Raw genomic sequence first — 13,206 nt, 5'->3', positions numbered from 1 at the left:
GAAATAATTTTGCTTTCTTTGAGACATTGTGGATTGTTTGGCTTCGGTTTTTGTATCCATCTACAGTGCCTTCAAAGTATTCACACCCCTTGACTTTTTCCACATTTTGTTGTGTTTCAGCCTGAATTTCAAGTGGATTAAATTTAGTGTTTATTTTCACTGGCCTACACAATACCCCATAATGTCAGTGGAATTATGTTTTTAGACATTTTTACAAATTCATTCTAAATAAAAAGCTGAAATGTCTTGAGTGAATAAGTATTCAACCCCTTTGTTTTGGCAAGCCTAAATTAATTCAGGATAAAAAAATTGCTTAACAAATCAAATCACATTTTGTTGGCCACATACACATATTTATGTGGCCAACAAAGCTCAGCTGGTCCTCTGTAGCTCAGCTGGTAGAGCACGGCGCTTGTAACGCCAAGGTAGTGGGTTCGAACCCCGGGACCACCCATACACAAAAAAAAATTTTTTATGCACGCATGACTGTAAGTCGCTTTGGATAAAAGCGTCTGCTAAATGGCATATTATTATTATTATATTATATTATTTAGCATAAGTTATTGTGGGTGTAGCAAAATGCTTTTGTTCCTAGCTCCAACAGTGCAGTAATATCTAACAATACACACATCTAAAAATGTAAAAGAATGGAATTAAGAAATATATAAATATTAGGACGAGCAATGTCGGAGTCCAGAGTGAGTATGTATGTATGTACACTGCCGTTCAAAAGTTTGGGGTCACTTAGAAAGGTCCTTGTTTTGGAAAGAAAAGCAATTTTTTTGTCCATTAAAATAACATCAAATTGATCAGAAATACAGTGTAGACATTGTTAATGTTGTAAATGGCTATTGTAGCTGGAAACGGCAGATTTTGTATGGAATATCTACACATAGGCGTACAGAGGCCCATTATCAGCAACCATCAGTCCTGTGTTCCAATGGCACGTTGTGTTTGCTAATCCAAGTTTATCATTTTAAAAGGCTAATTGATCATTAGAAAACCCTTTTGCAATTATGTTAGCACAGCTGAAAACTGTTGTGCTGATTTAAAGAAGCAATAAAACTGGCTTTCTTGAGACTAGTTGAGTATCTGGAGCATCAGCAATTGTGGGTTCGATTACAGGCTCAAAATGGCCAGAAACAAATAACTTTATCTGAAACTCGTCAGTCTATTTTTGTTCTGAGAAATGAAAGCTATTCCATGCGAGAAATTGCCAAGAAACTGAAGAGGAGTGGGAGGCCCCGGTGCACAACTGAGCAAGAGGACAAATACAGAGTGTCTAGTTTGAGAAACAGACGCCTCACAGGTCCTCAACTGGCAGCTTCATTAAATAGTACCCACAGAACACCAGTCTCAACGGCAACAGTGAAGAAACGACTCCGGGATGCAGAGTTGCAAAGAAAAAGCCATATCTCAGACTGCCCATCTTAATATTATATTTTTATTGGTATGGGTTTTTCACTACTAAATGACACCAATAATAAGAAGAGACTTGCTTGGACCAAGAAACACGAGCAATGGACATTAGACCAGTGGAAATGTGTCCTTTGGTCTGCAGCCCAAATTTGAGATTTTTGGAGATCCAAATGCCGTGTTTTTGTGAGACGCGGTGTGGGTGAACGGATGATCTCCACATGTGTATTTGCCACCATAAAGCATGGAGGAGGCGGTGTTAGAGTGTGGGGGTGCTTTATTGGTGACACTGTCTGTGATTTATTTAGAATTCACAGCATTCTGCAGCGATACGCCATCCCATCTGGTTTGGGCTTAGTGGGACTATCATTTGTTTTTCAACAGGACAATGACCCAACACACCTCCAGGCTGCGTAAGGGCTATTTTACCAAGAAGGTGAGTGATGGAGTGCTGCATCAGATGACCTGGCTTCCACAATCCCCCGATCTCAACCAAATTGAGATGGTTTGGGATGAGTCGGACCGCAGAGTGAAGGAAAAGCAGCCAACAAGTGCTCAGCATATGTGGGAACTCCTTCAAGACTGTTGGAAAAGCATTCCAGGTGAAGCTGGTTGAGAGAACGCTAAGAGTGTGCAAAGCTGTCATCACGGCAAAGGGTTGCTATTTGAAGAATCTCAAATATAAAATAAATTTGTTTAACACTTATTTGGTTAGTACATGATTCCATACAGTGAGGGAAAAAAGTATTTGATCCCCTGCTGATTTTGTATGTTTGCCCACTGACAAAGAAATGATCAGTCTATAATTTTAATGGTAGATTTATTTGAACAGTGAGAGACAGAATAACAACAAAAAAATCCAGAAAAACGCATGTCAAACATTTTATGAATTTATTTGCATTTTAATGAGGGAAATAAGTATTTGACCCCTCTGCAAAACATGACTTAGTACTTGGTGGCAAAACTCTTGTTGGCAATCACAGAGGTCAGATGTTTCTTCTGTTGGCCACCAGGTTTGCACACATCTCAGGAGGGATTTTGTCCCACCTCTCTTTGCAGATCTTCTCCAAGTCATTAAGGTTTCGAGGCTGACGTTTGGCAACTCGAACCTTCAGCTCCCTCCACAGATTTTCTATGGGATTAAGGTCTGGAGACTGGCTAGGCCACTCCAGGACCTTAATGTGCTTCTTCTTGAGCCACTCCTTTGTTGACTTGGCCGTGTGTTTTGGGTCATTGTCATGCTGGAATACCCATCCACGACCTACTTTCAATGAGGGAAGGAGGTTCTCACCCAAGATTTGACGGTACATGGCCCCGTCCATCATCCCTTTGATGCGGTGAAGTTGTCCTGTCCCCTTAGCAGAAAAACACCCCCAAAGCATAATGTTTCCACCTCCATGTTTGACGGTGGATGGTGTTCTTGGGGTCATAGGCAGCATTCCTCCTCCTCCAAACACGGCGAGTTGAGTTGATGCCAAAGAGCTCCATTTTGGTCTCATCTGACCACAACACTTTCACCCAGTTCTCCTCTGAATCATTCAGATGTTCATTGGCAAACTTCAGACGGGCATGTATATATGCTTTCTTGAGCAGGGGGACCTTGCGGGCGCTGCAGGATGTCAGTCCTTCACGGCATAGTGTGTTATCAATTGTTTTCTTGGTGACTATGGTCCCAGCTGCCTTGAGATCATTGACAAGATCCTCCCGCGTAGTTCTGGGCTGGTTCCTCACCGTTCTCATGATCATTGCAACTCCACGAGGTGAGATCTTCCATGGAGCCCCAGGCCGAGGGAGATTGACAGTTATTTTGTGTTTCTTCCATTTGCGAATGATCGCACCAACTGTTGTCACCTTCTCACCAAGCTGCTTGGCGATGGTCTTGTAGCCCATTCCAGCCTTGTGTAGGTCTACAATCTTGTCCCTGACATCCTTGGAGAGCTCTTTGGTCTTGGCCAAAGTGGAGAGTTTGGAATCTGATTGATTGATTTCTTCTGTGGACAGGTGTCTTTTATACAGGTAACAAGCTGAGATTAGGAGCACTCCCTTTAAGAGTGTGCGCCTAATCTCAGCTCGTTACCTGTATAAAAGACACCTGGGAGCCAGAAATCTTTCTGATTGAGAGGGGGTCAAATACTTATTTCCCTCATTAAAATGCAAATAAATGTATAACATTTTTGACATGCGTTTTTCTGGAGTTTTTTGTTGTTATTCTGTCTCTCACTGTTCAAATTATAGACTGATCATTTCTTTGTCAGTGGGCAAACGTACAAAATCAGCAGGGGATCAAATACTTTTTTCCCTCACTGTAGAAAAACCCTGGAATGAGTAGGTGTGTCCAAAGTTTTGACTTGTTCTGTATATATATGATGGCATGTATAGACATTATGGACAGTACATGGATAGAATACAGTGCATTTGGAAAGTATTCAGACCACATTTTATTACTTTATTGCCTTATTCTAAAATGGATTTAAAAATAAATAAATGTATCTTATCAATCTACACACAATACACCATAATAACAAAGCGAAACAGGTTTTTAGAAATGTTTGCAAATGTATTTTTAAAAGTATTCAGACCCTTTGCTATGAGTCTCGAAATTGAGCTCAGGTGCATCCTGTTTCCATTGATCATCCTTGAGATGTTTCTACAACTTGATTGGAGTCCACCTGTGGTACATTCAATTGATTGGACATGATTTGGAAAGGCACATACCTGTCTATATAAGGTCCCACAGTTGACAGTGCATGTCAGAGCAAAAACCAAGCCATGAGGTCGAAGGAATTGTACGTAGAGCTCCGAGACAGAATTGTGTTGAGGCACAGATCTAGTGAAGGGTACCCAAACAATTTCTGCAGCATTGAAGGTCCCCAAGAACATTCTTAAATGGAAATTGTTTGGAACCACCAAGACTCTTCCAAGAGCTGGCCGCCCGACCAAACTGAGCAATCGGGAGAGAAGCGCCTTGGTCAGGGAGGTGACCAAGAACCCGATGGTCACTCTGACAGAGCTCTAGAGTTCCTCTGTGGAGATTGGAGAACCTTCCAGAAGGACAACCATCTCTGCAGCACTCCACCAATGAGGCCTTTATGGTAGAGTGGCCAGATGGAAACCACTCCTCAGTAAAAGACACATGACAGCCCGCTTGGGCACCTAAAGACTCTCAGACCATAAGAAACAAGATTCTCTGGTCTGATGAAACCAAGATTGAACTCTTTGGCCTGAATGCGAAGCGTCACATCTGGAGGCAACCTGGCACCATCCCTACGGTGAAGCATGGTGGTGGCAGCATCATGCTTGGGGATGTTTTTCAGCAGCAGGGACTGGGACACTAGTCAGGATCGAGCGAAAGATGAACAGAGCAAAGTATAGAGAGATCCTAGATGAAAACCTGCTCCAGAGCGCTCATGACATCAGACTGGGGCGAAGGTTCACCTTACAACAGGACAACAACCCTACACACACTGCCAAGACAACGCAGGAGTGGCTTCGGGACATGTCTCTGAAAGTCCTTGAGTGGCCCAGCCAGAGCCCGGACTTGAACCCGATCTAACATCTCTGGAGAGACCTGAAAATAGCTGTGCAACAACGCTCCCCATCCAACCTGACAGAGCTTGAGAGGATATGCAGAGAAAAATGGGAGAAACTCCCCAAATACAGGTGTGCCAAGCTTGTAGTGTCATACTCAAGAAGAATCGATGCTGTAATCGCTGACAAAGGTGCTTCAACAAAGTACTGAGTAAAGGGTCTGAATACTTATGTAAATGTGCTGTTCCCGTTTTTTTTAATTTTATAAATTTGCTAAAACTTCTAAAAACTTGTTTTTGCTTTGTCATTATGTGGGATTGTGTGTAGATTAATGAGGGGATTTTTTTTTTGAATCAATTTGAGAATAGGGCTGTAATGTAACAAAAAGTTAAGGGGTCTGAATACTTTCCGAATGCACTGTAATAGCATGTAGGTCTACTGTAGCATAGTAGGCCTATACAATGTTGCACCAAAAACACCTCCTTAGTCTATTCTTATCTGAAGCTGAAAACTCAAAAATAAATCCTCCTGCGGCCAAAACTCAACAGCGCCCACCAGTAGGCTGGATACAGTTTATGTTCTGATTAAAACAAAATAGGCCTACAAGAAAGGCTAATAGATAGATAGATAGAAACTAACTAACTATCTACAGTATCTATCTGTCTGTCTGTCTCGCTGTCTGTCTATTTACCAACATGGATCTACTGTCACTCACACAGTTTTTCTGTCATGTGAGTTTTGGCACCATACTTCACAGCAATAATTATTTTTGTTGTTGAAAAGTAATCTACAGGGGATACAGATTAACCTTTTGATTTGAAAACATTTACATTTACGTCATTTAGCAGACGCTCTTATCCAGAGCGACTTACAAATTGGTGCATTCACCCTATAGCCAGTGGGTTAACCACTTTACAAATATATATATATATATATATATTTATATATATATATATATTTTTTAAGGGGGGTAGAAGGATTACTTTATCCTATCCCAGGTATTCCTTAAAGAGGTGGGGATTCAAATGTCTCCGGAAGGTGGTGAGTGACTCCGCTGTCCTGGCGTCGTGAGGGAGCTTGTTCCACCATTGGGGTGCCAGAGCAGCGAACAGTTTTGACTGGGCTGAGCGGGAACTATGCTTCCGCAGAGGAAGGGGAGCCAGCAGGCCAGAGGTTGAACGCAATGCCCTCGTTTGGGTGTAGGGACTGATCAGAGCTTGAAGGTACAGAGGTGCCGTTCCCCTCACAGCTCCATAGGCAAGCACCATGGTCTTGTAACAGATGCGAGCTTCAACTGGAAGCCAGTGGAGTGTGCGGAGGAGCGGGGTGACGTGAGAGAACTTGGGAAGGTTGAACACCAGACGGGCTGCGGCATTCTGGATTAGTTGTAGGGGTTTAATGGCACAGGCAGGGAGCCCAGCCAACAGCGAGTTGCAGTAATCCAGACGGGGAGATGACAAGTGCCTGGATTAGGACCTGTGCCGCTTCCTGTGTAAGGCAGGGTCGTACTCTCCGAATGTTGTAGAGCATGAACCTGCAGGATCGGGTCACCGCCTTGATGTTAGCGGAGAACGACAGGGTGTTGTCCAGGGTCACGCCAAGGCTCTTCGCACTCTGGGAGGAGGACACAACGGAGTTGTCAACCGTGATGGCGAGATCATGGAACGGGCAGTCCTTCCCCGGGAGGAAGAGCAGCTCCGTCTTGCCAAGGTTCAGCTTGAGGTGGTGATCCGTCATCCATACTGATATGTCTGCCAGACATGCAGAGATGCGATTCGCCACCTGGTTATCAGAAGGGGGAAAGGAGAAGATTAGTTGTGTATCGTCAGCGTAGCAATGATAGGAGAGGCCATGTGAGGATATGACAGAGCCAAGTGACTTGGTGTATAGGGAGAATAGGAGAGGGCCTAGAACTGAGCCCTGGGGGACACCAGTGGTGAGAGCACGTGGTGCGGAGACAGCTTCTCGCCACGCCACTTGGCAGGAGCGACCGGTCAGGTAGGACGCAATCCAGGAGTGACCCGCGCCGGAGATGCCCAGCTCGGAGAGGGTGGAGAGGAGGATCTGATGGTTCACAGTATCAAAGGCAGCAGACAGGTCTAGAAGGACAAGAGCAGAGGAGAGAGAGTTAGCTTTAGCAGTGCGGAGAGCCTCCGTGACACAGAGAAGAGCAGTCTCAGTTGAATGACCAGTCCTGAAACCTGACTGGTTTGGATCAAGAAGGTAATTCTGAGAGAGATAGCAAGAGAGTTGGCTAAAGACGGCACGCTCAATAGTTTTGGAAAGAAAAGAAAGAAGGGATACTGGTCTGTAGTTGTTGACATCAGTGGGATCGAGTGTTGGTTTTTTGAGAAGGGGAGCAACTCTCGCTCTCTTGAAGACGGAAGGGACATAGCCAGCGGCCAAGGATGAGTTGATCAGCGAGGTGAGGTAGGGGAGAAGGTCACCGGAGATGGTCTGGAGAAGAGAGGAGGGGATGGGGTCAAGCGGGCAGGTTGTTGGGCGGCCTGCAGTCACAAGTCGCAAGATTTTATCTGGAGATAGAAGGGAGAAAGAAGTCAAAGCATAGGGTAGGGCAGTGTGAGCAGGACCAGCAGTGTCATTAGACTTAACAAACGAGGATCGGATGTCGTCAACCTTCTTTTCAAAGTGGTTGACGAAGTCATCCACAGAGAGAGAGGAGGGGGGGGGGGAGGAGGATTCAGCAGGGAGGAGAATGTGGCAAAGAGCTTCCTAGGGTTAGAGGCAGATGCTTGGAATTTAGAGTGGTAGAACGTGGCCTTAGCAGCAGAAACAGATGAAGAAAATGTAGAGAGGAGGGAGTGAAAAGATGCCAGGTCGGCAGGGAGTTTAGTTTTCTTCCATTTCCGCTCCGCTGCCCGGAGCTCTGTTCTTTGAGCTCGCAATGAGTCATCAAGCCACGGAGCTGGAGGGGAGGACCGAGCCGGCCGGGAGGATAGGGGACACAGAGAGTCAAAGGATGCAGAAAGGGAGGAGAGGAGGGTTGAGGAGGCAGAATCAGGAGATTGGAGGGAGAAGGATTGAGCAGAGGGAAGAGATGATAGGATGGAAGAGGAGAGAGTAGTGGGAGAGAGAGAGCGAAGGTTGCGGCGGCGCATTACCATCTGTGTAGGGGCAGAGTGAGTAGTGTTGGAGGAGAGCGAGAGAGAAAAGGATACAAAGTAGTGGTCGGAGACATGGAGGGGAGTTGCAGTGAGATTAGTAGAAGAGCAGCATCTAGTAAAGATGAGGTCAAGCGTATTGCCTGCCTTGTGAGTAGGGGGGGACGGTGAGAGGGTGAGGTCAAAAGAGGAGAGGAGTGGAAAGAAGGAGGCAGAGAGAAATGAGTCAAATGTAGATGTAGGGAGGTTGAAATCCCCCAAAACTGTGAGGGGTGAGCCATCCACAGGAAAGGAACTTATCAAGGCGTCAAGCTCATTGATTAACTCTCCAAGGGAACCTGGAGGGCGATAGATGACAAGGATATTAAGCTTAAATGGGCTAGTGACTGTGACAGCATGGAATTCAAATGAGGAGATAGACAGATGGGTTAGGGGAAAAATTGAGAATGTCCACTTGGGAGAGATGAGGATTCCTGTGCCACCACCCCTCTGACCAGATGCTCTCGGGGTATGCGAGAACACATGGTCAGACGAGGAGAGAGCAGTAGGAGTAGCAGTGTTTTCAGTGGAAATCCATGTTTCCGTCAGCGCCAGGAAGTCGAGGGACTGGAGGGTAGCATAGGCTGGGATGAAGTCAGCCTTGTTGGCAGCAGAACGGCAGTTCCAGAGGCTGCCTGAGACCTGGAACTCCTGGTGTGTGGTGCGTGCAGGGACCACCAGGTTAGAGAGGCAGCAGCCACGCGGTGTGAGGCGTTTGTGTAGCCTGTGCGGAGAGGAGAGAACAGGGATAGGCAGAGGCAGAGGCATAGTTGACAGGCTGTAGCAAAAGGCTACAATAATGCAGAGGAGATCGGAATGAAATGAACTAAACATCTGGGAAAGGAGAGAGTAGGGCCTCCCTCACCAAAACTCCCAAATATAACTCTCCCAACTTCCACCTCAGAAACTATAATTGTTTCACTGAACCACCCGAATAAAACTCTCCCAACTTCCACTTTAGAAATTAGAATTGTTGTAAACTACAGCGGTTCAATGTTTCAAGGAATAGACTCAACTTACTTTATTCAGCTAGCTAACTATGACGCCATAGCTAACTAGCATGCTAGCATCCAATAACACACAGTTTAGCACCAATACTTGGTTATAACAAACTACCAATAGTGTGTTAACACACTAAACAGATAATTCGTGTCCGTGTCTAGTTCCTTTCATAATGCAGCAATAATTAAACGTTGGCTAGCTAGCACAAATATATTGTATTTAGCTGCTACAGTACAGCTAGCTGGTCGTGTTGGCTAGCTAGCAATGGCTGCTGTGTTGACTTTGTTTTGAAAAACGGCGGCGCTGCGAACAAATGTAGCTGGCTAAAAGGATATTGTATTTAGTTGCTACCGTTGCTAATAGCTACTCGCCAGCTAGTCCAGGAGGTGAGTTAGCTAGCTAGCTAGCTTCGTACTACACCGGCACCGCCGAATACAATGCTAACCTACAATAATTACATACAATAACTACCCACAACAACCCACGATGCCTACCTACAATACCTAACTACAATCTAAATACATAGTTTAAGCCTTACTCGACAAAGCCCAAGCTATGTATAAAGCCAAACTTACCCGACGCCAGCTGTCTGGGTGGCAGACAAGAAGACATTGGTCTTCTGCAATCAGTAGCTGTAATTAAGTACAGTAGCTACTAACTACCTAACATTAATGCTTCAGATAATGAGGTTAGAAAAACAGCTGAATGGTAGGTAGCTAGCTGCCTTAATTACAGGTACTCTTAAGCGTGAAATAACATTGGAAACAACTATCCACAGTTGTTAAAAGTTACCAGTAGCTACCCGCTAGCTAGCTAGCTTTATTGGTCCAGGTAGTGGGTTAGCTAGCCTCGTGCTAGCCTCGTGCTTCACCGGGCACCGCCGAATACAATACTTACCTACAATAATTACCTACAATAACCTACAATAACTACCTAAATAAACTACCTACAATACCTAACTACAATACCTACCTACAATCTAAATACATGGTTTAAGCTTTACTCAACACCATATAAGAAGCCAAGCTTACCTCCTGCTAGAGAAAACACAACCTCTCCCGACCACCACGTGGCACTCCAGATTTGGTACCATGCACTGTATGTTCTATTCTATTTCAATTTATTCAATTCTGTTTTGTTCTGTTCTGTTATTACCCCTTATGTACTTACTTATTGAGCAAGGTGAAATACATTTGCAAAAATGTCTAAAAACCTGTTTATGCTTTGTCATTATGGGGTATTGTGTGTAGATTGATGAGGGGAAGAAAATGTAATCCATTTTAGAATAAGGCTGTAACGTAACAAAATGTGGAAAAAATTAAGGGGTCTGAATACTTTCCAAATGCACTTTATGTAGTATATCTGAAGAATAGGTAGGATAGACTATAGCAATAGTTAAATAGGATAGGCCTTGACTAGAATACAGTATATACAGTGGGGGAAAAAAGTATTTAGTCAGCCACCAATTGTGCAAGTTCTCCCACTTAAAAAGATGAGAGAGGCCTGTCATTTTCATCATAGGTACACATCAACTATGACAGACAAATTGAGAAAAAAAAATCCAGAAAATCACATTGTAGGATTTTTAATGAATTTATTTGCAAATTATGGTGGAAAATAAGTATTTGGTCACCTACAAACAAGCAAGATTTCTGGCTCTCACAGACCTGTAACTTCTTCTTTAAGAGGCTCCTCTGTCCTCCACTCGTTACCTGTATTAACGGCACCTGTTTGAACTTGTTATCAGTATAAAAGACACCTGTCCACAACCTCAAACAGTCACACTCCAAACTCCACTATGGTCAAGACCAAAGAGCTGTCAAAGGACACCAGAAACAAAATTGTAGACCTGCACCAGGCTGGGAAGACTGAATCTGCAATAGGTAAGCAGCTTGGTTTGAAGAAATCAACTGTGGGAGCAATTATTAGGAAATGGAAGACATACAAGACCACTGATAATCTCCCTCGATCTGGGGCTCCGTCTGAAGTTTGCTAGAGTGCATTTGGATGATCCAGAAGAGGATTGGGAGAATGTCATATTGTCAGATGAAACCAAAATATAACTTTTTGGTAAAAACTCAACTCCGTGTTTGGAGGACAAAGAATGCTGAGTTGCATCCAAAGAACACCATACCTACTGTGAAGCATGGGGGTGGAAACTTCATGCTTTGGGGCTGTTTTTCTGCAAAGGGACCAGGACGACTGATCCGTGTAAAGGAAAGAATGAATGGGGCCATGTATCGTGAGATTTTGAGTGAAAACCTCCTTCCATCAGCAAGGGCATTGAAGATGAAACGTAGCTGGGTCTTTTAGCATGACAATGATCACAAACACACCTCCCGGGCAATGAAGGAGTGGCTTCGTAAGAAGCATTTCAAGGTCCTGGAGTGGCCTAGCCAGTCTCCAGATCTCAACCCCATAGAAAATCTTTGGAGGGAGTTGAAAGTCCGTGTTGCCCAGCGACAGCCCCAAAACATCACTGCTCTAGAGGAGATCTGCATGGAGGAATGGGCCAAAATACCAGCAACAGTGTGTGAAAGACTTACAGAAAACGTTTGACCTGTGTCATTGCCAACAAGGGGTATATAACAAAGTATTGAGAAACTTTTGTTATTGACCAAATACTTATTTTCCACCATCATTTGCAAATAAATTCATAAAAAATCCTACAATGTGATTTTCTGGATTTTTTTTTCTCATTTTGTCTGTCATAGTTGACATGTACCTATGACGAAAATTACAGGCCTCTCTCATCTTTTTAAGTGGGAGAACTTGCACAATTGGTGGCTGACTAAATACTTTTTTTCCCCACTGTACATATGAAATGGATAAAACAGTATGTAAACATTATTAAAGTGACCAGTGTTCCATCTCTATGTACATAGGCAGCAGCCTCTAAAGTTCAGGGCAGGGTACTCGGCAGAGGCCAACTAGTGGTGACTATTTAACAGTCTGATGGCCTTGAGATAGAAGCTGTTTTTCAGTCTCTCTGTCCCAGCTTTGATGTACCTGTACTGACTTCACATTCTGGAAGGAAGCAGGGTGAACAGGCTGTGGCTCGGGTGGCTGAGGTCCTTGATGATCTTATTGGCCTGGGTGCTGTAGATGTCCTGGAGGGCAGGCATTGTGCCCCAGGTGATGTGATGCGCAGACCGCACCACCCTCTGGAGAGCCCTGCGGTTACGAACAGTGCAGTGTCCGTACCAGGCGATGATACAGCCTGACAGGATGCTCTCAATGGTGCATCTGTAAAAGTTTGTGAGGGTCTTAGGGGCCGAGAGTAATTTCTTCAGCCTCCTGAGGTTGAAGAGGTGCTGTTGCGCCTTCTTCACCACACTATCTGACACTGTCTGTGTGGGTGGACCATTTCAGATTGTCAGTGATGTGTACGCCGAAGAACTTGAAGCTTTTCACCTTCTTCCACTGCAGCCCGTCGATGTGGATGGGGCGTGCTCCCTCTGCTGTCTCCTGAAGTCCACGGTCAGCTCCTTCGTTCTGTTGATGTTGAGGGAGAGGTTATTTTCCTGGTAGCACTACGCCAGGGCCCTCACCTCCTCCCTGTAGGCTGTCTCGTCGTTGCTGGTAATCAGGCCTACCACTGTTGTGTTGTCTGCAAACTTGAGGATTGAGTTGGAGATGTGCATGGCCACGCAGTCATGGGTGAACAGGGAGTACAGTAGGGGGCTGAGTACACACCCCTGTGGGGCCCCAGTAATGAGGATCTGCGTAGTGGAGGTGTTGTTGCCTACCTTCACCACCTGAAACGGCCTACTAACGCACAGTGATGCCATCGACAAGCGCCCACAGTCCTATGGAAGGAAGACCCATATTTTCGCGGCTGCTTCAGTGAGATGCAAATGAGTATTTTGGACACAGTTGTCACAGTATTTTATTTACCGGTAACCAGACAAAAGTGTTTTTAAAGAACTCCCTAGAGAAAACAATACTCTTTCTTTAATTTGACAGAACGTTATTTCAAGAAAAATGTACAGTTCCAGTCAAAAGTTTGGACCTACTCATTCCAGGGTTTTTCTTTATTTTTATTATTTTCTACATTGTAGAAAGATAGTGAAGACATCAAAACTATGAAATAACACAT

This window comes from Coregonus clupeaformis, chromosome 29, assembly GCF_020615455.1.
Source record: "Coregonus clupeaformis isolate EN_2021a chromosome 29, ASM2061545v1, whole genome shotgun sequence".
Lineage (NCBI taxonomy): Eukaryota > Metazoa > Chordata > Actinopteri > Salmoniformes > Salmonidae > Coregonus > Coregonus clupeaformis.
This window is presented reverse-complemented; position numbering follows the sequence as displayed.